General features: G+C 36.4%; 1 protein-coding gene across 3 annotated transcripts in view; it reads left to right on the forward strand.

The window, feature by feature from the left end:
* Positions 1-27559, forward strand: part of LOC139754092 (uncharacterized) — a 61344-nt gene extending 33785 nt beyond the window's left edge. For all 3 annotated transcript variants that reach the window (XM_071671159.1, XM_071671161.1, XM_071671162.1), the window contains exon 11: positions 1-27559. The gene's annotated coding sequence lies outside the window, so the exon portion shown is untranslated.
* Positions 27560-27859: the final 300 nt, after the last annotated feature.

Genomic DNA, 27859 nt, shown 5'->3' on the forward strand with positions numbered 1-27859 from the left:
GTTAGTGCAGAGAGGGGATGGAAGATATGATATCACCACAAGCAACAAAACACTTTAAAACTTTCAGCATAAAAGAATTAATCTTGGTTTTAACTACTGTTTCATTTCAAAATAATTACTAAATCTTCAAATTTGATATTCCTTGCATGGACCATATTTTTCTCTAACATATTTTTACTTTACAGTCAACAATATAAGTACTAAATGGACCCTTGTGGGTGATAAGTGTTGGATCGTATATCTGTCCGCAAGACTGTAGTGTAAGGATTCACTCTCGATAATAATACTGTGATATTGAAGTGCATTTTTTTTATACAAGAAAACTGTCAACAAAATTGTTTTTATATGTATCATGAAGGCTGTGCCCAGAATAAGTAGTGTGTGAAATCCCAGCCTCCTTTTTAACAACATTGTAGCCTTACATAATATTTCTTTTTGATATTTCAAACTGTAGAACCTGACTTTGTATGAACATGTGTGCAGAAAATACTTATGACACAAGGTGTCTGGTATGGGATAGTTTTAAGAATCAATTGCCAGAGAATATTTTTTACCATAATTTGTTGCTTATTCACCATCCTTAAACCTAGGAAGTTTTTAAATGCAGATTTTATGCCATTCAGAACTGACTTTAGATAAAGCTCTATTTATGAGTATTATAGATATATTCATGCACTGAAATTTTTGCCATAAGGAAACTTACTTTGATGTTGTTTAGGTTCATCTTGAAACCTGAATTATCTTTGATATGAAAGTTTGACATTTAAATTACCAATGTGAACTCTGCATTATTGTTATGTTTTTTGGCTTCAGCTGCCCAAGGGAATGCTATTGTAGGAGATTAAAGATTGCTGATATTCTCATAGATGGTTCTGTGCTTTGGCCACATTGATGTTACAGCACCATATAGTGGTTTGCCACTCATATAAAGCAACATACAGTTGCGTACAGACTGCAAATTTTTATTCATTATTTTTACCTTGCTGCTCCATTTCTAGACTTCTAGCTTTCCTTCTTCGAATATCTCTCTTTCACATATAGGTTGCAGCAGACCATCTTTTTTATACATTATATATGACTGTGGCAACTGATCATGCAATAGCCAAAGCAGCATTCTGATTCCTTCAGTGATTATTTTGAGAGTTGCTACTGGGTCATTAACACTTACAGGTGTAGAGATGGCCAATAACTAATGTGCTTTGTTGAATATTTGAACATGCTATCCAGTTTTTGTTGTTGATAAAGGTATACATGACAATGATCATTTGGTATTGCAGTATTCTGGTGAAATTAATCAACCATGAGTGACTCCAATACATTTTTGCAGTCATAGCTTACTTTTCAGGTGTTTTATTCCTGTGCCCTCATTGCTCACAGACGACTCCTATATATCCCTCGAGATCTTTAATCAAATTGTCTATAGTCACCCAAATTCTTGTCATTGAATAAGCAGTTTCTTGATAAGCCATGTAACTTGAAGGTTTTATGCTCTTGGCTTTTGTATGTCAGCAGACCACTTTTGCTGTGTATCATGTATCCCAAGAATAGTCTTCTCTATTTGACCTATAACTGCATATTTTCACATTTTTTGGCCAACATTTCTTCCATTCTTTTAAACTTTGAAATGACTAAAGTCAGTATTATGCTGGGTAGATTCAGAGGAAGTAGCAGAAATGCATATTATTATTATTATTGTTGTTATTATTATTATTATTATTGCTGCTGTTGTTTTTATTATTACTACTACTTTTATTATTATTATTATTATTATTATTATTATTATTATTATTTATTAATATTATTATTATTATTATTGCTATTGTTATTATTTTTATTATTATTTTTTTTTTTTTTTCAAACTATTCGCCATTTCCCACATTAGCGAGGTAGCGTTAAGAACAGAGGACTGGGCCTTTGGGGGAATATCCTCACCTGGCCCCCTTCTCTGTTCCTTCTTTTGGGAAAAAAAAAAAAATTTTGATTATTGTTATTATTATTGTTATTATTATTATTATTATTATTATTATTATTATTATTATTATTATTATTATTATCATTATTATTATTATTATTATTTATAACATTATAATGTAACACTGGTACCCCTTTTGTGGGGCTTCTACAGTTTCAAGGTTGCACTTCAGACAGGAGCAGGTTGAGTTGCACTCCCTTAGGTTGAGAAGGTTCACAACTAGCTGGCCACCAAGCCAGAATCACTCATAATGGCTGTATATCCAAAATACTAAATTTCTACAATGGAGTTCATTTAGGACTACTTTGTACTCCAGTCCACTCTTATCTTCCTCTTTGACCAAACAGACAACATTGTGAAGGTGCTTTCATATGCAGGCAGTCCTATTATGAACTCAGCACCCTGACACCACAAAATCTGGAGCAACAAACATCCAACCCTGCATTACACCTTTGGAGCACTGGCTTACAAAGAACAGAACATACTCTTTTTCTCAAATGTCTTCAGTCACCATTTTAACTCAAGACAGACCCTGATTCATCTCTTACCTTCCCCTTGCCATGAATGGGTAGTTTATCCCTGTTAGCATCAACAAACTAAATGCCCTCAGAATGCTAACTGGTACCAGATTTGAGTAAGAGAAAGGTTATTTTAGTATCCTCTACAAACAATCGATCTGCTCCACACTTGATTGTATATCACCTGCCTGGTCATTTACCCTCCTCAAAAGCAAATACAACGAAGATGCAAACTACACAAAACATAGAACTCAGAACAATCACTGACTGTCTAGTTGCCACAGACATCCACACCGACACAGTACAAAAAAAAAATCCCAGTCTCAACATAGGATGCTTGGCATTCCAGTTTTTTAGCATCAGTAGACCTTTCCCATCAAAACCACTCAGGAAGTAACCACCTAATCCCTAGTAGAAATAAAGAGCTTACTGCAGCTTCACACTTCAGTAACCTGTACTCACAGATCCCCCTACCACAGCAAATGCAACAATGGTAAAGTATATACAAAACATAGTGACCAACGAGCTCTAAACAACCACACTCTTGGCCCAAACAAAAACACTACCCCACCTGAGAATGAGTGAGGAAAGGCTGACAGAGAATATATGTCAGAGACGGAGGGAACAAGGAGAAGCAGGAAACCAAATTGGAGGTGGGAGGATGGAGTGAAAAAGATTTTGTGCGATTGGGGCCTGAACATAAGGAGACTGAGAGGTGTGTAAGGGTCGACGTGCTGTCAGTGGACTGAACCAGTGCATGTGAAACGTCTGGGGTAAACCATGGAAAGTTTGGTGGGGCTTGGATGTGGAAAGGGAGCTGTGGTTTCGGTGCATTACACATGACAGCTAGAGAGAGAGTTTGAACAAATGTGACTGTCTGTTTTCCTAGCACTACCTCTTTGAAGCAGGGGATAGCTATGCTGTTTCCTATGGGGCAGGGAATGGATGAAGGCAAGCAAGTATGAATAAGTACATTTGTATTTATGTATATGTCTTTGTATGTGTATATATATATATATATATATATATATATATATATATATATATATATATATATATATATATATATATGTATATGTTGATATGGATATGCATATATATGTGTGTATGGGCATTTATGTATGTATGTATGTGTATATATGAGTGTGGGCCATTCTTTGTCTGTTTCCTGGCACTACCTCACTGATGCAGGAAACAGTGATTTAGTATAATAAAAAAAAAAATTATACATACATTGCAGTAAGCCACAGTAATGCACTTGGTCTAGTATTTCCTGATAACCACAAGAAAAAATTAAACACGATAAGTCCCAAGTGCACTTTCATGTGATTGGTACATCAACAGGGGATATACAAGAATGTAACTCCCCTGACTGTTTTTCTAAGCTTATATCCTTTTACCACCTCTTTCACATGCATCCGGTACCCTCTTCCAATAACCACTGCAAACTTCACACTTGCAAGCAGCAAGAAAGGACCAGACATCTGACCTGCTGCCCCTCTCAGCACGTTTACATTTAGCAGCCTCTCACTTGCATTCCCTGTCAAATTCCCATGATGACCCTAGCCCTACTCATCCATGTATGTTTATGTATGCTTTTTCTTTGTAAACCATTTGTTGCTAATCACCAGTCCTCTTTCAGCACATAACAAACTGTTCTACAATCTCATTCATACTGGGTACCCAGTTTCTTCCAATTATGTCCTCAAATGCCACATCACCCACTCTTACACTTATATCCCCAAGCGCCAAGATATGATCCCTTGCATCAAAGTTGCCAAAGCACTCGCTGAACTCCTCTCAAAAAGCACCTCTATCATCTTCACTCTTATCACTGCCAGGTGCATAGATACTATCAATCTCCCACCTCTTACTCTTTTTGATCATTGTTAATGACTTGCCTGAAAGGTATGGAATTCTATGTGAATATGACTGCAGATGATGCAAAGGACCTAGAAACACTCCAAAGTTGGTCTGGAACATGCTTGATGAAATTCAGCCTGAGTTACTACAAAGTAATGAGGTTGGAACAGAGCAAAAGACAGCTTTATTATGATTATTACCCAGCCAAAAATGAGCTTCTGGATTGTGTGTGTAATAAGGACTTAGGGTAGAAATTGTCCCTAACCTGTTGCCATTGTCCCATATGGTTAAGAAGACAAATGGTCTGTTGGCAAATAGCTTTCAAATATATAGATATGGAAATGTTTAGCTAGAAATTCATATCATACATAAGGGCAAAACCAGAGTTTGGTCACTGCTTATAAAGAAACACAAAGAGCCCATGAAGATCCAGAGGAGGTTGACAAAGATGCTACTAGAATTTAGAGAATGAAGGTACAGGGAAAGGATAGAGGCTTTGAATTTACTCGCCTTGCAAGGAAGAAGACTGAGGGGCGATGTGATTAATACTTTAAAGTTTTTACAAAAGAATAATGAAGTAGACAGTGGCCATTTCTTTGAGAGGTGTAGGGATAAAGCAACCAGAGGACATAACATGAAATTTAGTAAGAAACTTGTAATTTGATATGTAAAGACATGCTTTCATATTATAAGAGTAGTAGATGAATGGAAAAGAGTGACTGAAGACATGGTTAATGCAGACAGCACACAAATTTAAGAGGTTGTATGATAGCAGTGTTCAAAAGATGGGACCCCACAAGTGTAAAAACTCCCAACCCTTACAGTACATCTAAGTCATTCCAAATGGGTAAGGATAATATTTTCGACACTTCACAGAGCCTTGGAATAATGGTAGAGCTATAATAGCAGAGTGTTCAAAGGATGGGACCCCACAGGTGAAAAAAAACTCCCTACCCTTACAGTACATATAAGTAATTGCAAATGGGTCATTACTGATAATATTTTCGACACCTATCAGAGCCTGGGAATGACAGCAGAGCATGGATCAACTGGGAGATGTGATAGAGATACTGGGAATTACACTACTGGATTTGTAAATTTAAAACCCCGATGTTTATTTGTCAGGTTAACCGTAAATAAGGATAACATGTGAACATTAGTTGGAATTAGGAGGCTAGATGGAAGGAAGATTTGAAATCGTGTTGTGAAGAAGTCTTTAGAAAGGTGTGTGGATAGAGTCATTTAGGATGGTGCAGTCATGTAGAATTTATGGAAGAAGATAGGCTGTTCAGGAAGATATTGTACAGGTAATATTCTGCCATAGACATGTTGAATAGTAGAGCACATAATCCACCTTTCCTTTAGCAATTCACCATGCTTTACCAAATTAGTCTTAACAGGGTCCATTTTACGCTAATTAGTTTCCAACTATTCATTGATCTTAAAGCATGTTTATGATTCAACAAAACTCTTTTGTCTTGAAGTATCTTAATCAAATGAAAATAAAGAATTTACAGTTGACTTAACAGTGCTTCACGAAAAATAAGATTATTGAGATAGACCTTACTCTATCATATAAATCTAAGAGGTTTGTTACATTTGACATCTTTTCCCTAAAACTGAGTAGCATCTCACTTGGGTAATTTCTCCATTGTAGAAAGTCATCCATTTGCTTCCTGATTATCCTTCCAGTACCTTACAGAACACTGTCATTAGGGAGTCTAGTTTACAGTTCAGCACCTCTTCCTGGTCTTCTTTCTTATTGATGTTTATGTGTGTAATTACCTGTTTGTATTGCACTAGGAGGGAGTCATACACTTATGGGGCCCAGTCTCTTGAATGTTCTATACTATCATGCAACTTCTTACATTTAGGTCCTCAGTCATTCTGTTCCATTTATCCTTTGCTCTTACACTATAAAAGTACCTCTACATCTTTTTTTAACAAGGTTCTTGGTTAATTTCATGTTATATCTGTTGGTTGTTGTATCCTTACATCCCCTATTCACTGTCCACTATATCTTTCTTCCCAGGCAGGGAAAGTTAAAGCCTCTAGTCTTTCTCTCTCAGCTCTCTTAATTCTGGTAGCATCTTTTTTACCCTTTGAAAATTTCATGACTCTTGGAGTGAACTGAACTTTCCTGAGGGTGAGAGATCACAGCTGGATTGTTCCTTGTTTATTGCCAAGTAGTAATTTGTCACTCACCTTCTCTGTTAGCTCTTTTTGCTTCCGTAGATTCAGTGACCGAACTTGAGAAATATATTCTGATTTTGGCCAGATGGAGGATATGAACAGCGTGTACAATGTTTCCTTGTCCATACTTGAAAACTCTTTCCATATTTGCAAGCAGACAGTGCGTCTTCTTAAATATTGTCCTATTGAAGGATTCTGGTGACAAGTAAGGTATAGTGTTGACTCCCAAGTCCTTCTCTCACATAGAATCTTGAAGCCTTAATTCCTGCTTGATAATAATTATATTGAAGCCTTCTTTTACTTTGCCCCATCCTCAATACATTTTCTCAGGTTGACTTTTACCAACCATGAAGCAGATCAATTTTAGAGTCTGTTTATGTCCCCTTGTAAGTTGATGCAACTCCCTTCTCTTTTCACTTTCATCATGACCTTTGCATCATCTGCAAACATTCAGGTAGGAATCCATCCCCCTAGACAAGTCATTTGCATAGATAGCAAGCAAAAATTGTCTCAGAACAAAGCTTTGCAGCACACTGTTGATCACGGCCTATTTGGAAAAGGCTTCTCAGAGATTGGGCCTTTGTTCCCTTCCACTGAAATAATCTATTCATTGAAAGAAGTTGCATAATATTCCTGCATAGTGATTCAGTTTCTTAATCAATCTATCATGCTGTAAAGTGTCAAATGCTTTTTGGGAAGTCCAGATGGGACTAATCACCCAGCCTTCCCTTTTTTCTAAGGAAGAGTTCACCCTCTTGCAGAAATCTAAGAGTTTCATTATATTTGAGCCATTTCTATAAAATTGTGTTATCTCTTACTTAGGTAGTTCATCTTCTGTAGAAAGTCATCCATTTGCTTTCTAATTATGTTTTTCAGAGTCTTACAGATGAAACTTGTCAGTGAAATCAGTCTGTAGTTCAGTGCCTGTTCCCAATCTCCATTTTCATGGATGGGTATGACAACAACCCAGTGTATGTGTGGTTACGAGTTGTTACAGGGAGAGAATTTTGCACTCATATTGCCCTCTCCCTGAACCTTGTATATGTGCCATGTCTTCTTTCTCGTATGTGTATACACGCACCTCAGCCTAAGCCACGTACCCATTTATCGACCAGCCCCGAGGAGAGGATGAACACCTGGGTTGGGTGTAGGCCAACTGCTGCACCCAGGAATTAAACCCATGAGGGTCTGATCTGAGGCTGGCACATGCTGACATCTGGTCAGTAGTACTAACCACCACACCATGGAGGCCTGTGGGTGTGTGTGTTTGTATGTATCTGTGTGTGTGTTTGTGTGTATTTCTATGTATGAGTAGGGATGTGACATTTTTGTTTTTCAAACCAATTTTGGGTAATCCTTGGACTCCACAGAACCAAGAGGAAAATTGGGTGGGGTTGCGTAGGAGGTCATTTACTCACACAAGACTCGCATTAGAGATATGGAGGGATGCATATCAATCTGTCACCATAGGAGAGATGAAGACTGCACACATCCAAAGCTTGCTTACCTTATGCTAATGATAATGATTAATTAACTGTCATCAAATTGACACTAAGTAATTGGCATTGTGTATGCAGATAACCTTCAGTTCTTATGAAAGAAATAGTCATTTACCGTGCATCAAAGTGTATATGAATGCCAGAAGTTGAGGTAACAAGGAGAATTGGGAGACCAAATTGGAGTTGAAGGATGGGGTGAAAAAGGTTCTAAGCAATTGGGGCTTGAATGTGCAGGAGGGTGACGAACAAGGGATAGAGTGAATTGGAACGATGTGGTGTACTGCGATCAACGTGCTGTCCTTGGACTGAAGCAAAGCATGTGAAGCATCATTGGTTAACCATGGAAAGTTCTATGGGGTCTGGTTGTGGATAGTGAGCTGTATTTCAGTACATTACATATAACTGGTAGAGAATGGATGTAGCCTTTCTTCATCTGTTTCTGGTGCTATGTGGCTAACATGAGGAACAGCGATCAAGTATGGAAAAAAATGATCAAATTTCAGTTCTCATGGAGCAGCCAACAGGAGTTAACATTTTGTCATGCTGAGACAGTATGCCATTTTTCTGATGCTTTCCTAACATCTGTGGCATCTGTGGATGTTTTTGCATCAAGAGAAACAATTGTGTAGAAAGAATGAGAAACTGCAGAGGCCGGTGTCTTAGTTTGGGAGAGTGTATGGCAGGAAAAAGGTGAGAGTAAATGAGAATAAATGCAAGGTTATAAGGTTTTGCATTGAAAAAGAGGCAGGATATTTGGAGTGTGAGTTTGATTAGAGAGAACCTGGTGGATATGAAGTGTTCCAGGATACCTGGGGGTGGATTTGGTTGTGAATGGAACCATGTGAGTTAAAGTGTGGCAGAAATTGGGTGAGGGGGCAAAGGTCTTGAGTGCATTGCGGAATGTGTGGAGAGCTTTTTAAGGGTAAAGAGAGGTGTGTTTGATGATATAGTAGTCCTGTTGGTGCTGTATGGGTGTGAGGCATGAACCTTAGACAAAAAAAAAAAAAAAAAGGATAAAGTGAATGTGTTGGAAATGAAATGTGTAATGACAACATGTAGTGTGAGGAGAGATGATCAAATAAGAAACATTGTTTTAATAGAAAGGTTGTGATCAAATGATTTGGATATATGGGGTGGGTGAGTGAGGAAAGGATTGCTCAAAGGGTATACATGTCAGAAGGAACAAGGAAAAGGGGAAAACTGAGGAGGAGGTAGGAGGAGGGAGTGTAAGAAGGCTCAGGACCTAAACATGGAGGAGGGTGTGAGGCATGCAAGGGATAGAGTGAATTAGAGTGATGTAGTTTACAGAGGTTGATGTACTATCATTTGGCTGAACCAGAACTTGTGAAGAAGTTGGGGAAAGGTTAGTAGGGCCTGATTGTGGATGGGGGTTTTGGTTCTGGTGCATCATACATGACACCTAGAGACTGGATGTGAGTGGTTAAGACCATGTCTTCATCAGCTAACACAGGAAATTGCAATCATGTATGAAAAAAGAAATCGAGTTCAAAGAGTCTTGAAGAGTGTGAAGTATTAATCCTCCAAGTGGGATAACAACTTTGGTGCTAGAGACTCCTCCACTCATACTATACACCTTGGTTGATACAATAGGTTCTACTAAACCACCTCAACTTAATTGCAGGACCCCTAACTTAAAATCATGGATTCTAGAATTTACATATATAGATTTTCTCACCCTTCTACAAGTAGAGGTTTGGAGAATGCATTACCGATGACTTTTTGCATAACTTTCATGCTTCCTCATTGATATTACCAGTCAGTCAAAAACGTTTCAATCTTCCTTTGAAAAGTCTTATGTCCTTGATGTAAGCCTTATGTTTGAGTTTTTTAGCTTTTATTTTGAAAAGGATAAGCCTAGTAAGTCTGTTGCCTCTTGTAGGAGTGTCCTTCAAGAACCTTTATTTCTAGGATTTGGTAATGATCTGATAGGACTATTTGGGTTAATCTCCAGTTCTTTTTGAGGAGACCAGTGTTTCCCCACTACAGCCCAAGTGGGAGCTTTTAGAAGTTTAGACCTTATTCAGTCTAAGTCTTCTTGTGGAAACTCTTCTTGATGGCTTTGAACATATGGAGGAGAGTTTTTAAACTTCATGCTATGTCTAGACATAAGAATCTTGTTTCTAATGCCAGTCCCTTTTGGGCTAAGGTAATCCAAAACTTAGATTTTTTCTGAGGATGAAGCTATTAAATATAGAGATAGCCTTAGGGTCATCCACTCTTGGAAGACTGTCAGGAAAGCATCATGCCTTATCCCCAATTGAGTATCTTAAGAAACCCTTGGGACTTGACCAGAAATCATAAGGACCATTTATATGTGCACCTGGGAACCTAAGAAACATCTTTATGTGGATTGAGTACACTAGAGCAAATGGCATAAGATGTTGGCCTCTACCTTAGCTCTCCTCAGAGCCTAAGTTGGAGAAAATCAAAATGGGGTCTTTGGCACTCATCATCCACCTTCATCAGACAATCCTGTAGACACTGTGGCTTTGGGGATTCCTCCTTCAGGAGAGACAGACTGTAGTGTGCCTCCAAATCACCATTGAAGGTATTTATTTATTATTTTTTATTTACGTTTTTCACTAAATCCTCCTCCTTTAGGTGGTTATGCTGTCATGCCTGTGGGATAGATCATAGAAGAAAGAAATGTGGGTTTTGGAAATTGCAAATCTTTTTTCTCTCCAAAGCAGTATACCATGAACATTTTTTTCTAGTTTCCTTGTCCTACCTTCCATTCCTCTATTTTTTTTTTCAAAAACTTTCCCTGTATCTTGTGTGATTTCATAAGGTTGGTTCCTGTGATCTACAGGTAGAGAGCCTTAATAGTCTGGAAGTGAGTAGGTTGACGATATTAACAAGGTGCAGGTTGCTTATTGACCATGGGTGAGCCCAGAACGAGTTAGGCGTCACAATGACAGCTGGCAAAGGATGGATGAGTGAATGTTATTGTAGCCTCACTAAGATATGAAGGGTCGGATGGTCCTGATCCGTATATTCATTAACAATATATCTCATGCTCATAGGACAAAATATGAGAGAGAAAGGGTTTGACAATATTAGAAAATTATTTATTGCTCATTTCCTGTATAGTTAGTTACTAATGAAGAGACTCAAGTCTACTAAATTTTTACTGCATGGGTTGCAAGGGAAAACTTTGACACTAAGATTGAAGTTAACTATGTGATTGAATTCAGTGTTCTTAATGAGTTTAAAAGATTGTTCATTTTGTGCATGTAAAGCAATTAAAAGAATTAGCTTTGAATTGATTATACCTACCATTTGAGTTACAAGATAAAGTGATCTGAAACTTAGAATAAAGAATAAGAATAGTGTTACAGTGTTGAAATTCAAGGGTTATTCATGACAGTACTTCCCTTGAAGCTCACCTTTTATTACAAGCAAAAGAAATAAGAGACCCGTAATATTACGAAAGAACTAGTTAGGCCAGATTACTTAAGTATTTGGACACTAAACTGTTAACATCATTTACTAATTTGAAGAGACCAGCTCATTAATGTTTCCTTGTAATACTTAGAATTACCATCAGTATTAATTTTAACAGAAAACCACCAGGGACCTCCTGGCTATCTAACACCGGTAGAATCCTTTAATTTAGAACATTGTTAACATTGCTAATTTTCATATTATTCCTTAATTCTCTCGTAATTGATCATTTAAGCTCTATTTTATATCAAGAGATATGTTGTTCAGCTGTGATTCCAGTGTCAATTACAGTACGTATTGAGGTATTTATAAAGGTATCTTGAATCAACAAACTGTAGTTTGCTTTTCAACTGAACTGATTCCTAGTCTTGGAGTGCTTTCGGTGGGGTATGCTTATGGAGTACAAACAAAATATCATTGTTTATGTAAAGCCATGCCAGATATCCTGCTTCAAATTTGATACCCTTAAAACACCCTCCAACTTGCCATTGTTTTACCTTGCCAAACATCAGTACATTATTCCTGCATACCATTGGAACTGAAAAATAGATATTCTTGTATAAGGTTCACAAAACTTGACAAAGACTAATTTTTTTGAATTTGTGTTATTTTCAAACAGGAAGGTTATTTGTCTTCTTTTTCCATTAAGATTTTACCAAGCTTACTAGTCTTGTACTTTGTGGTCCTGTCACATGATGGGAGATTAGCTGCAATGAAAATTGTATGCAAATGAGCCTGAATGGAATATAATCATGATTAAATCCACTTCATGCTTTTTATATTTCAAATGATCACAAATAATTTCCATTTGATTGAATTGGTATTATTGTAATTTGTCTGAGTTTTATGGGCCTCCTAGTTTCATTACACCATCTGAAGTAGGTTGTGAGCCAGTTCATGGTGGTTTACTGACTGAAGTAATGTCAGATGCTGACTTCAATACATTTTAAAGGGATATGTTATGTCACTTTCCATATATAGTGTATTTAAACTTTCTTTGTTTTTCACTAAACAGCTTGGGATTGTAGGTATTACAGCCTCTTTTTATTGTATTTGTGTTCTAGAATAGTATTCCAAGGATTTTCTCCAGTTAAAATGTATGGCAAACTCGTTCAGTTGATACTGGAAAGAACCAGTTATAAGCAGCAATGTATACATTGATTTTTTTTTTCATGGCAATATCTTTCTAGTCATATTTTGTTGAAAAGAAAGAGGTATCTGTTTCATATATATAGTAATATGTGGTAAAAAGGTAGGAGAGGTGGAGTGACCATTTTCTCCCACATGGTTTCTGTATTCCTCTGATCACCTTACTATATTTGTTCCATTATTTTTGAAGGCTGCCTCATTTCCAAAATCAATCCATTTGTATTTGCAATAACTGCAACTTTTTTCACCATTCTTAATAACTACTATTGAATTCTTCAGCTCTACAAAAACTAACACCTATTTTTATAATGACTGCTTCTTTCAGTAACTTGGCATAGTAACTCTAACTTTGGTAATCACTCATTGAAATAAAGCATACTGAACATATATTTTTGATTAACTGACACAGTTTTTGAAATTATTGAGAAACCAGTGGGTGTGTATGACTCTTCTTGCATATTTACATTTTTTTACTTTGCACATTCATACTAATTGATGTGTGTTTATCTCTGTATGGCTTTATTGAATGATCATTTTCATATAAGAAAATTTGTGATACTGTTTAATTATGAATTATGACTTTTGTCTCATGTCACATGATGATGGAACATTGTAATTCAAAAGAATAATAAAATGATATTTTCACAATACTGAAGAGTCAATCTTCTGTATTTCTGTTTAGAACATTTGATAGCATTTACTGGATACAAAGAGCGTTGCTCAGGTGACTTTCAAGGAATTGATTGGGTTTCCCCATGATTTAGATAAATAGAATGTAATAAACTAAATGATATTTGTAAATGTTGAAATTAACCTTCTATTCCTGAAAAGTTATTAAGTAAGGACTTTATTGTGACTTCTGATTTGTTTGTCTGCTTACTGATCATTTGCTGTTGTATGCTTCTCAGGCATGTCATTCATTTCCTTAGATATACACACATACCTTAAACAAACTAATGTTGAATTAAAAAGAAATAATATAGCCTCCCATACATTCAAACAATTGTTGTAAGTATAGTGGAAGATTTGGAATTCCACCCCTTTTAGCCTGAGGGTTCAGCTATTAACTGCCACATTTGACCTAACTTTTTTTTATGAGTGCAAATGATGAGTACATTTATCAGTGTATGACTGAATATGAGCAAGTCAGTTAGGGCTTCAAGGTACATTTAAGTTGTAAATAGTTTTTTTTAATGGTTTCAGTAGAGAGAGAACTTCTCATTGACTGATGGTTTGAAAGGTAACTGTGGAGACCTCCAATAACCTCAATTCAACACAATCAGTCAGTCATGCAGATAATACCTACAGATAATACTTAACTCAGAGGAACAATGTCTTAAGTGTTTTTTTCCAGTTTAAGGAACAATGTATAGGTTGGAAGAAAGTTAAGCTAATACTCATTCTTATAGGGTTAAATATTTTTACCATTGCTGTAAATTAACCTTTTAAGTTAATGGGATTTAGCTTACTTTGGGACTACCTATTGAACTGTGTTGGCTTAGGCCATGAGATGTATATTTCACGATATGTAATGTAGCAAACAATTTTTTCTGAGAGGAGATACATTGAGGTTTATTTTCTTTTTAAGGAAAATTAATCTCAGTGAATCTCTGACTAGTGCAAAATTGTAAGCTGCATTTCAAAATGGAGGATGTTGTCCAGTTTTTCATCAGTCTCACGTAACATTGTAATGGTTATGTTTCCCCTAATGCATGTATTCTATCTTCTGATAAACTACCAAAGCTAGAACTACCAATGAAGCTTCTATGTACCTGGTTCAATCATTAATTTAGATTAAAATTTTTGAATCATGCAGGTGATGGCTATACTGGACAGCATTTTTATTTTTAATGACCAGGGAAGGGAAGTATGATAGCTCTTATTTGGTACAGAGTAGGGTAATGTCAGTACAAAAATACTTTTATTACCCAAGACTTCCAGAATCTAGATTATCTCTGCATAAACTTGATTGTAGAGGTCCTGGTTAATCCCTTGAATGTGTTGGTTTGTGCAGTTTTGCCTTAATGGCAATGTTTTCACCTCTCAAGTGTTGTGAGCTTATGACAGCAAAGTATTGCCAAAGTTCATCTGAAAGACAGACAGTTCTAGCCCATTGTCCAGGCCATCACAGATCCCTTATTGTACGGTAAAAGTTTTACCTTGTATTTGAATTATGTAAATATTTTTGTACCATTATTGTTGTATTTTCATAGTAGCACCTACTAACCATCTGCAGCCAAATGACCAACCATTTACATTTTTAGTGTCACCTAAAACTCTTAACTGTCAAGTTGACAAGGTCCAGCAACCAATGGTGCTTATCAATATAGGCAAACCACTCTGTACAAGGTTACTTTCCGCCATGCTTTTCCAGACTTCTCTATGAGCTTTTGTGTAGCTGTACAGTTGTAATACAATGTATATTTTTTTTCTTCTTTTCTTTCAAACTATTCGCCATTTCCCGCATTAGCGAGGTAGCGTTAAGAACAGAGGACTGGGCCTTTGAGGGAATACCCTCACCTGGCCCAATCCTCTGTTCCTTCTTTTGAAAAATTAAAAAAAACGAGAGGGGAGGATTTCCAGCCCCCCGCACCCTCCCCTTTTAGTTGCCTTCTACGACACGCAGGGAATACGTGGGAAGTATTCTTTCTCCCCTATCCCCAGGTATATTTTTTATGAACACATTTACAGACAGGAAATTCTTGATTTTTTCTGTTTCATTCTCATAACTCCTGTTGATTTTCACACTTTTTGCCTGGCACATGAATCCTGTTCTTCAGATTGTTCCATTTTTATCCCAAGAAAGGAATAATAAAACCTGTGAATCATTCATCCATGTGTAGAGACAGCAGGTACTTGTGGTTTGTTTACTAAAACATAACAGACTCCCGGTAAGTCCAGGCCTTTAGACATGTCGAACATGGAAGTGAAGGATGAATTAACAGCATTAGCAAACTTCTGTTCAGAAAAAGGTGCTCTGAAGGTGATATATCTTAAGGTAAATTGTAGAATAGTGAAAAATTGTTCTCTGTTTAACCTGAGATCTCCCACCTTAGTTATGTTATGATGGGAGCCAGTTTTTTTTACCCTACATTAACCTTTGTAGCCAAACTTTCTTGAATGGCTAGTAATTTTGCATTTGCAAAGGCGTAGAAGGGGACATATGTCTGGCTGCTGGTTCCCATAGTGTCTTTCTGGAAAATACCTTGCTTGTGTTACATGCCCTTGAATAGCAAGGATGTGGAGCTCTCTTGCCTCTTTCATCTATCCTTTATTTTTTTGGCCATTTTAGGAAGAATGTGTTAGTGTTGTATCTACGGCAGCTGAAGAACTCAGATTGATTCCTTTATTCTTTTTCTTACCTGATATTCCTGTCATCCATGATGGACATGATTGGGACATGTTTTGCCCTTGGGACATTGGTGATTATAAATAGGGAATCTAAGTGTAAAGTCTATCTATATATGGTGCTTTGGCCTAGGTATAAGGTTTGTACCATAATACTTTCACTGCAGCAGTCATAATATCCATTTTATACTTTTTAGCTGGAAAGTCTCGTATTCTTCAAAAAGATATCTCAATAAGTTTGTTATTGGGATTAAGTAGTTTCTACGTGGAAAATTTCTTGCAAATGCTACATGCTCTTGGAACTCTTGTCCCTGTGACGTCTTTCCTTCCTCCTATAACCTTTCTGTATGGAACCATTAAGAGTCAGGCTTACAAACACCTGAGGAGCTGTGATTGATTTGTTTATTTTTTTTTTCCCCTATATTTCTGTCATCCAAGATGGCCATGATTGGGGCAAGTTTTCCCTCATGCCACTTTGGTCATTATAAAAGAAGGGGAAAGGAAGGTTGTGGAGCTTTGCCATAGGCATAAGGTTTGTACCTTAATGTTTGTACTGAAAGTCCTGATATTCATTGTACATTGTGTGCTGAGAATTTCAAATAATCTTAAAAAAAACTTTTCCATCAATTTATTAAAGGGATAAATTTTTTTTTATAAAACTTACAAAAAAATTTTATCTGTGCAATGTGCCCTTTAAGTTGTGCTGTACCACTGTAAAGTATATGAATTCATCTAGGAGTTCTGTTAAGCAAATTTAGTGAGATGTGAGGTATAGCAGTAGTATCTTTTATTATGTAAGAGTTTCACAGTTTCACAAATTATTTCAAAAGAAGATGCATATCTCAATACAGGCCTCCTTGAAATATTTGCATAGAGATGAACAATTTATATAAAATATTGATGCTGAAGCATCTGGTAACATTGCTTGGGATGCCACCACAAGCTTTAATGGCCACATATTTGACCTCAAGGCTGAGGCAGGTAATCCAAGAATTTTTTCTTAATGTACACAAGTCACAGTGAAAATGAAATAAAATGTCATGATTTATACGTAGTGGCCACAGTGAATGGGTTAGATGATAAACTGATTTGATTACCTTTTAATAGGGAGTTACATATGACAGACAACATTAATGGACAGCATATGAAAGCAGCCATATGGGTTTACAAATACAAATAAGTATTGTGGTTTTGAAACATTCATACTGGCTTGTATTACAAGCAAACTTATTTTGCTGGAATGTCTATGAAATTGTTGGTTGAACATAGCTACCAGCCATAGTGGTTGGAATGATATTACGATTGTATTGGTTTGTCTTTTTGTAATTGCTTAAGTATTATAGGTAGTGAATCAGAACTGAAATGGTTGATATTTAAAAGCAAACCATTGTTAAGTTACATCTCCTTTGTCAGCTTACCTATATAGTGACCACTCTGGCTCTTCATTCCACCGTGGATAAAATTCTTAGCATGATACACTTATTAATATATAATGAATATCTTACTCACTGGTCTTATGTTGTGAATTGTAAGGATTGTATCAGGTCTTTTTTATTGTTTCCACTACAAGGAACTGGGAATTCCCATGCCAGAAGAATGATTTGGGATTTGATGCTTAGTTGTGATATGAATAATGATGTTGGTTCCCATTGGTGAATCAGCTTATTATGCAAAATGAAAAAATTAAATGTTCCTATCTAAGTGTATAATATCATGTTTTACTGTAACTTACAAGGCTTTGATTGAGGATGAGCAAAAGTTATTTTAGAGAATTGTGCACCTGATTCTCCTGGTAGAGTCAAGAGAAAATTTAGTGTTTATGGATTATTAGATAGCTTCTTTCCTTGATTTTGGACACATAGATCCCCCTTTTCACACACGCATGTTTATCTTTCTGATTATTGTTTTCCTTGTATCAAAAATATGAAAGGACACATGGAAATTTGAAAGCCTAATCCTCATTAAGTATGAGGAAGACAGTTTTGGTAGGACACAAACAAAAAATATCGGAGGTATTAAGAAAAAGTAATCCAGGGAATTGTGATTGCAGGGCTTAGTTATAAGGAAAAGTTGCCTTGTTTTGTTTCCTAAGGCGCCCTTGTCAGGTGATTAAGGGCAAAAGGCTATTGTAAGGTCTTTAGTTCAAGATTATTTAAGAAATTTGCAAATCCTTGGCTCTTTTCTCAGATATTTGTTTGTCATAGATAGAAGTCTAATTCAAACATATCAGATTTGTCACTTCAAAATTGATATCCCACATACCAGTCGTACTTTCTGAAACTAACTAAGCTATGACAAAAACTATTGCTCATCTTTTACAGAAATTGTCAAAAGATAATTATCATCACATTCCAGTTCACTAGGGTTTCACAACTTTTATGTGTCCGTGATTGAAGGAGACACTTTTATTTCTTAGAGTTTCTTTTAACTACTAGCTTCCTCTTGGTATTTTCCAGAATATTAATGATGTTAGGATTTTCTGTCGTATGAAATTGATACGAAAGTATTGTGTTTAGGGGATGGCTTTATTCTCCACGAGGAAGAGAAAACCGAGTTTTTTTTTTTCCAATATGTATAACCAGTGAAAAGTTTCTACTGACTTGACCTGAGGTTGATTGGCTAGGTCAGATGAGGCCCACCAACCCAACCCTGTCTGCCACTGTTGCATATATACTGTTCCTGATGTAACTAAGAGGCTGGAATCATCATCACTAGACAAAAAGAAGTACATTTGGTCCCCGCTAGCCAGTGACTCAATATCTGGTGATCAGCTTATATGACACTCAAGAAAAAAATTAGATTAGGAAATGTAGAAACATGAAGAAACCTGAAAAAGTTTCAAAAACTACAGTCGACAAAAGTAGGAGATAACTCTAGCAAGTGATCACTTGCCAAAGGGAGCATTTATTGGGAAGTGGCAGTGCCATCAAGACATGTACGGAAGTACTTTGATTAAAAGGTCAAGATGTGCTCCTCAAGTGAAGCACTGACTAAAAACACCTCTAAACAAGGTATTTCAAACATTTCTTCAATGGACGCACAGTGCATGCAAACAGCACCATTGCTAATCTATGATCAATGTATGAGGTCTTCATTTAGATGCTGGTGATAGCACAAATAATGATGGTATGCAAATTGTACATATTTTTTGATTTGTAAACAGAAAATATGATTTTAAACAAAGATAACATTGAAAAGTATACCAATGCATTCTAGCAGAGCAGCAGACTATAACCGCCCTCTGTCAGTCCTCTTACATGGTAAGATAACAGCCAACTGGCAGCACTCCTTCATTACCATGGTAGATGATGAGTTGGGAGGAGCTACTTGTTCTATAGAATTGGTCTGATCATGGATACTGCCAAACCCAGGCTGCAACGGATATTAGTGTGACCCTCACCAGCCTGTTCATGCCCTATGACTAGCATCTTCACATCAAAGTTTTACGTTTTCCATGATTGCTTGACTACATTACCAACTTTTAACACTTATGAGCGTTTTTCCAGTCATTAATGGATCAAATAGGCAAAAATACAAAAGTACCACAGTACTGTAAACATGGATTTGAGAACACTCAAAACTGGAAGAACAAGGTGCTGATCGACAGAGTGCTGAAAAGCACTTGCTCTTTATATTAGCTAAATATACAGCTCAGTGAGAAGAGACTGCCTGTTCTTGTGAAAATTTTGAGCCACTTCTTGGATTTCATTTGATTTTTTTCCTAGAAAAAAAGAATCCACCAGGAAAGAGCTGATACAGCTCTTTCCTGGTACATATCAAAGCACCATTAATAAAAGTAGCTTTGTACAGTATTCATTATGTACATTCTACATGAAGCAAGTAATGAAAAATATATCACAGTTCATGGTAAAAGCAAGCAATTATTCTGATGAATGGTTGTTTGCTCACAGGTTGCAGCATCTCCATGGCTGCTGGTCTGATGTGTGTGTGTGTGTTATGGTCAACATACAGCCCACATTCTTTATGTTGCAATATTGAATTCCAGCCTCTTGTACTTGAAACGTTCCATGAATGAAAGTGCCTACTGGGCTTCTGGGAAGAAGTAGAGTAGGATTTGAGATAAAGTTGGGTTTTGAATTGTTTTGATGCCAGTCAAAGTGTTGTTGATATCGTCAAATCCTCCACCTATCAGATCCAGAGCAACTTTATGTAAGTATTATTTCAGGTATTGATTTACTATTTTAAGCTATGTTTTTCAATTAGATACTTTGATTGATAATTTGCTTGCATAATGCAGTATAATGGGCATTTTAGTCAGTTTTATGTGCAAATTAGGTTGAGAAGTCTTTCCCAGGAACATGTGCCCCATTATACTGTTAAATTCTCTGGTAAAATATGATCCACCGTCAGTGTTTCCTTTAACTGTGATTTTTGGGACTTTTTATTGCATTAGATTCAATAATTTTCCATTTCTGATTGGAGCACATTCTTGAAGCTTTACATGTGGGGCCACACATCAACTAAGGAGTAATTGTTCAGTATAGAAGTTGCATATTAGGTATAAAGTGTCTTATGATGTTGAATTGGTTTTTATCATGAAATAATTGAATATGCAAGTGGGACAAAAAGATTTTTAAGTGTCATGGGTGGAGATGGTATCTCCCTGCCTTTGTGTAGAGAATTTTAAGTTGCCTTAAAGTACAATTGCCCTTAATGTTACATCAGTGTTCACATGTGTGCTCTTCCACACTCTGATGAAGTCTTAAACTCAGGTCCAGATGTCAGCTTCTATTTCATGTGTGGTCATGAACTATGTACTCAGATAAGCACTTGAGCATCCCACCAGAAGTATGTCACCGTGAGCAGTGTTTTATGCCTCAGAGGCAAACTTGATAATCAGTGTAATCAGTGATTACTAAAGTGTAATAAGAACAGTAAATATGATTGGTGATGTTTAATAGAATATTGTTATAATTGTTTAGATATCTAGGTGATTCTTTAGCATTTATTATACAGTAAAGAATGAACTGCAAATCTCTAAGGCTGTTGAAATTCTTTTCTTAAAAAAATTGGATGGGGACTGGGTATCTAGCAACCAAAAGCATAGGAATGTCATTAAAACAAGCAATCCATAGCTGTAGAACATTCAGTAAAGTAGGGTTGTGTTTTCCAATAGGAACAAGTATAGTTTGTTCTAGTTTTGTTTAAATTTCTTTTTGTGCTGCTGGAAGGATATCAGTATGCTTAACTTTTTGCATTTGCAAATACACAGTGTGTGACAAGCATTCAGGATATAGATACTGTCTTGAGTCTTTACAGGTTCTGAGTAAGCAAACATCACTTTGTTGTGAATAATATTGCTTTCACATGGAGCATTTGTGGGGGGGAGGCCTCTGAACATTTAAGTTTTAGTATGAGGATAGATTTTTCAGAACATTGACAAAATTCAACCAAGAACACATAATCCACCCAACCCACTCATTTTGTTTGACACAACAAAGGCTTCTGAAATAGTCTGAAATAGCAGAGCAGAAAGTTACTTTGTAAAGGTCCATCTGTAGATGAACATTTTTTTATAGACATTTTCAGCTTTACTATTATATGTACATTAGTGCATTGGCAATTAGTATGGTTGGTATAGTCATATTCATTGGTAGGGAGGCACTGTATTAAAATGATTTGTTATATGAAGAGATGTATTGTTGAAGTATTAAGTATGAAATTTTAAGGACTGATAAGGAGCTTATAATGGCCAGGTCATGGGCTGTACGTATATATATATATAAATATATATATATATATATATATATATATATATATATATATATATATATATATATATATATATATACATGTGTCCTCAGTTTGTCTTTGTCTATACTCAGAAAAAGTCTTCTCAGGTTATGACGCAAATGCTATATCAAACACTGTTACGTAATATCAAATTTATTTGAGATTTTTGAACACCAGTGCTATAATATTTAACAGCACAGTGTTGAATGTATTTGTTAATTGAGCTGGCAACACTAGAGTGGTTGAAAATTAAGATGCATGAATATGTGTCATTGTTAAAATGGTACACAAGGGGTTAAACTAAACAACGGATGATGAAGGTATTGGTGTGCTTCTTGTGTTGTGGTGCTTCTCCTCACAATTATTATTAAATAATCTCTTATTTTTTTCTGCTTCATATGTGAGGTTGTACCACAATAAACTGTAAACTGCATTGATTCCGCTTTCTTCAATATATCATCGGCTATTACATCCATGTCATGCACATCAAATTTTACTTTTGGATAGCAAGCTGTTCATAGTATACAGAAATGCTTTACAGTGACTCTTCATTAATTTGGCTCTCTTCTATTCAAATTTCAGCTAAGTTAGACTCAAAAACTTGTATGATTTTCATCCATAATGTATGAATTTGCAGATATGCATGTTTGAAAGACTGACAAGTCCAGCTGCTTTTAATATTGGAGGAAGTGTGCTCGAGTCTCTCACTGGCCTGGACAGGTGCACAAGTTAAGAGATAAGGCAATATGAGTGTAAAGTTCTCTCCTTGTAACACACAAATAGTAGTCACACACACACGTGCGCAAACACAAAACTCAGGTAAAAGGTAGTGTAGCAGTTAGCGTCACTGACCGTGAGTCAGTATGACCCCACCTAGGTTCGATTCCTGGGTGTGGAAGTTGGCTTATATCCAACCCAGATGTTCATCTTCCTCTTGGGACTGGTCAGTAAATGGGAACCCAGCTTAGGATGGTGTGTGTGTGTGTATGTGTATACACAGATAAAATCGTAGACTTGCTAGGTAGGAGTTTGGGGGTAGCATAAGTCTTAAACTCTCTCCCCATAACTTACAAATAGTAATCACACACACATGCATATAGACCTTGATCTTAAGCTTTTTTAAGTTGAGGCCTCCCAGTTCTGTAATACCTCAGCTGTGTATTTTAGCTAAATGGCAGCTTAAGTTCAAAGAATGATTCAATATTTTTCTTATAATCTCCCATGGTGTAATGGTTAGCGGTACTGATCATGATTCATGTACGGGCTCACGCAGGTTCAAATCCTGGGTGTGGCAGTTAGCCCACAGGCATACCATCTGATCGTTCCCTTGGGGCTTGTTGATAATTAGGTACCTGGTTTAGATTGGGGTATGTGTATGTATCTATATGTGCATAAGTGTAAAGATATGTACATATACAAGGTTGAAGTGGGGCATCAACATCATAAAACTCTCCCCATGATACACAAGTAGTAAACACAAATAGTAATCACACATACATACACATGGGCTTCCATGGTGTAGTGGTTAGTGTTGTTGACATTCATTTTTGCATCAGCCCACCAGGGTTCAAATCCTGGTTGGTGAAAGTCAGCCCAGAGCCAACCCAGTTATTCATCCTCCCATTGGTTCTGGTAAATAACAGTGTGCCTCACTTAGACTGGAATGTGTGTATTTACATACAAGGTTAACATAATACAAGTTTGAAACTCTCTCCTCATAACACACATATAGTAATCACACACACACACACACACACACATACATAGCAGCCATAGCAAGATAAAATTGCCTTTTTTGACAAGATATGGAGCATCTTCAGCTTTCCAGGCATATTTAGTACAAGTTATGGGATAGGAGGAGTGAAGCGGGAACGGCCCCCCCATAATGAAACATCTCGTATGTATTATTTTCTGATGGCAAATTGAATATTAGAAAAGCAGTAGGAGTGGAAGGATTTGAAAATTCAAGGTGAAATTTCTTTAGTGTTGCCAAGGTCAGCAAATTGAAATAGAAAAAAATATATTTAAAGAATATCTAACTACAAGAAAGTATTTATAACTGTTATAATGTGAGTAAAGAGGTTTAATGAAAGAAATGCATCAAGGTAGTGTGACAGTGACTGATAGAATATCTTCTGGATGGAGAATGTTTTGAGCTGGTATGAAGAAATTCTATTGACTGATTTTTAAACAGTTGTATTCAAACAATGGAAAATGTCAAGATCAAGCAGTTGTGACTCCTTAAAGAGGTATGGGGATGATGGCTATTTGGGTCTTATATAGCACAGAGAAAATTGATGATTAGATAAAACACTGTTCATTTAAGACCATAAGATTGGAAAGTCTGGTGGAAATAATCGAGATTAAAAATCAAAAGTCATCAGATGTGATAGGAACTGTGTGAACTTAGGAATGTAGTTAAAGGAGAACACAAATTCAGATCAGTTTACGGGATTCACAAGAAACATAACCAGAGGAAAGGTGAAATGAAAAATGAAAAAGTTGGAAGGTTTTTATCAACAAGATGAAATGTACCTCATACAGAGTACAAAACCTTTTGAAAATAGTGGGGCAGGGAAGGTGCAGGAACAACTTCAAGGGCTGATAATAAACTAAGAGCAAGAAGACTGATAAAATGAAACAGGGACCTGGGGATACTGAAATGGAGGTGGACAGGAAATTAAGTGAAGCTGTAGAAAGAACAGTGTACACTGTTAGTGGCAGTCAGCAAAATTTATGGTTCATAAATGAAACTTTTAGAGAACTACACAGAGCTTGTTAGAAAAAAATAATCAGAGGAAGTCAGAGAGACAGAAGATGGCAAATGAAGAATGTAACAGAAAAAGGGATGGCACTATAATTAAAGGGACTTGTAAAGCAGGAGGTTGAAAGGTTGTTTTGGACTGGAAGAGGATCATATTTCAAAAAAGGGGGAAAAGGTGAAAAATGTGATACCTACTAAAAGAATACTAGAGGCCATAGAAATGCTACATACAGTTGCTGTAATAAAAGAAAGAAGAATTGGAGATCATAATCAAGACAACAGTTCGACCAATTATGGTTACATTCATTCTGGAGTTAATTAGGCAGTATAAGAAGCTTAAGGACAAGGTGGAATTACAAGGCTATAATTCAGATGTGATAGTTTAAGGGAAGAGAGAGAAAAGCAAGGAATACTATCGAAAGGCAAAAACTGTGAAACTTCAAATTAAGCAAGGGAATGGAATGGCATTGCCAGTACCATATGGAGATCAGGAAAATTAATGATGGACATGTCAGACTGAAAGAAATGTATACATATGCAGATGAATAAGTAATTGATTAATGGCAAAGACACAAATAATCCAAGAATTATGGAATTGTGGTGACAAAACTTTGTAAATAGATAATGTCGAACTTGCTCTGTCCAGATGCATAAGAAGAAGGAAGGAGAAGGCAGCTTCCAGTTTCAGGAAATACTGGTAGATGGCCATTTCAAGTGGTACATAATGGGAAGATTAACTTAAAAAGAAGTGCATAGTGTTGTTGATTAAAAAGAATGATAAGAACTAGAGAAAGTGTACAATAAAAACACTGAAAGAACAATCAAGATTATACATGGGAGCAGTAAGAATGCATTTCTCAGAGATGGTGAATTTATGATTATGGAGAATCAATCAACCTGAGTGAATGCAAAGTAATGGGGTGGAACACAGAGAAAGAAGGCCTCAGTATGAATATCATCTCAGAGAAAATAAGTTGCTGGAATCTGCATAGCTAGGACCAGACATCCCCCCTAACCTGTCACCAGAGATCCACATTATTAGCATGATAAAGAAGACAAACTATGTGCCGTCAGATGTTAGAATAATATTCAGTTATGACTAATGAAATATTCAGCAAATTTTCAAATCCTTCATTATGCCAAAAGTAGAACATGCTTCTCGGGTTTGTTACCCCACTTAAAGAAGCACTAAGAACTAACAAATGAGTGCAACAAAGACAGTACTGAAACTGAGAAAGCTGAGTTACTGAGGAAAGGTAGAGGCCTTAGATTTGCCCACCATGAAGGAAAGGAGAGTTAGGGGTGACCTGATCACAACTTTTAGGTTTTTAAACCAACGATGATGTCGATGATAAACTTCTTTTAAAGATGCAGGGATAAATCAGTCATGGGCCAGAAGCAGGGAACTTGTTAGAAGTGATGTTTAGAAGTATGAAGTGTATAGGTATAGTGAATGAATGGAATAAACTGAGTTATGAAATAGTAAATGTAAATAGGATACTTCTTATGGTAGTATAGGGAGTTAAAGGAATGAGGCCCCATGAGCATAGAACTCCCTCCCCAGGCAGTACAAATAGGTCATTAAACACACCCATACACAGTTAAGTGTTCATGTGTCAACACAGACCAGCCAGGGATTGGACTCAAATGTGGTCAAATCCTGGGTGGGGCAGTTAAGCTACACCCAACCCAGGTGTTCATCCTTCCCTTGGGGCTGGTTGATAATGGATACCTGGCTTAGGATGGGGTGTGTGTTTCTGTGAATGCATCCGTACACAGAAGTAAAGGCTTGATATGTGTATATATATATATATATATATATATATATATATATATATATATATATATGCAAGGGTAAGAGACAGGGTAACACTAGTGTAAAACTCTCTCCATATAACACAGAAATAACAAAGAGTAATTAATCACACACAGAGGGGTACTCCCTTTTTGTTTTTCTGAGAGTCCTCTGATATTTTGAAATCTCAGCTAAATCAACAGCCTTTGCCTCCCATTATGTCAAATTGATGAGAGTTCACCGTACTTCTTTATGTTTACAGTTATGTATATGCAATCTTTTCATATAGTTAATAAAGAGCTAAATGTTACACTGCTTTGGATGATATGTTTATATTTGAAATGATTACTTTATTTCCTATCTGTTGGTGATGCAAGCTTTTGTTTTTGTTACTACTTTGCGGTGAAAAAATTATTGAAAAGCGTGAATCAAGCATTATTGTTAGTTGTTTGTGAACTGTCCACTTTCTTCCTTGGTCATATCCATTGTGATAGGTTTAGAACGGGAACCGAGTACCTGGAGATTTATCTAAGGTTTGTATAAAAAATTCTTACCCAAAAATTACTCAAAAAAATTAACAGAGAGGCGCAGACTCTGATCTGGCCCGAATAACCAGCAGTCACTGCCACGATGTAGAAAATTCGGCCTGTCGTCTCCAACAGTGGGAACTGGCTTGAAGTCTGAGATAAGTACTGCAGAGTTAAAACTAAAGTTACGGAGTAAGAATTTAATGTATTATATGTTTTGTCTGTGCATAAGCCACCAATGTTATATGTTTGATGAATAATTTTGTCTGTCACGCTGTTATTAGCTGTTTATGTGCAAATGATGTATACTGTTCAAGAGATGTTTGGTAGGATAGTGACAGTCACTTTTAAGCCATCAAATTGAATTCCTGTTATTTTTCTTGAACAGCATCTGCATTCTCCAGATCCTCCACTAGCTCACAGAACATGTTGATGTCACGACAGATTATGATTGGACATTTGACATACCAGGTTAATGATTGATATAAGCATAAAGTATCCCTCTGCCTCATGTGAACCACAATCATCTATCTACCAATACTGCAAGTTCCATTCCATGAGTGTTTTATTAATTAGACTGCGGAATTCCACACTAGCCCCTACATGGCAATCCCCCCTGCTTAAAGAGTGTGCGTGCCAGGTTGAATTTTTTTGTATCAGTTTGCTGTTTATATTGAATCGAACACTTTTTTAAATAAACATGGTGAAATCCTGTGATTCTTTCTTTAACCTTTTATTTCTATTAAAGATTGCCTGAAAATGGTGTAAGATCATTCATGATGTTACTCTAGTAGATTTATAACTTGCAAATACCTCCATCACCTCCATCCATTATGAAGGTTTGACCCTCCCTACTTGACTCAGAGTAGCAACAACTGCATTTGTGATCATTAAGGCTATATAAGGCTGCAGCCCTTAAGTGTATATATCCATTACACACTTTGCCAATATGTAGATATTAAGGTGAATATGAACCCATAATATCTAATATTTACAACAAAGGTGCCACATT

Source organism: Panulirus ornatus, chromosome 16 (assembly GCF_036320965.1).
Source record: "Panulirus ornatus isolate Po-2019 chromosome 16, ASM3632096v1, whole genome shotgun sequence".
In the NCBI taxonomy this organism is placed as follows: Eukaryota; Metazoa; Arthropoda; class Malacostraca; order Decapoda; family Palinuridae; genus Panulirus; species Panulirus ornatus.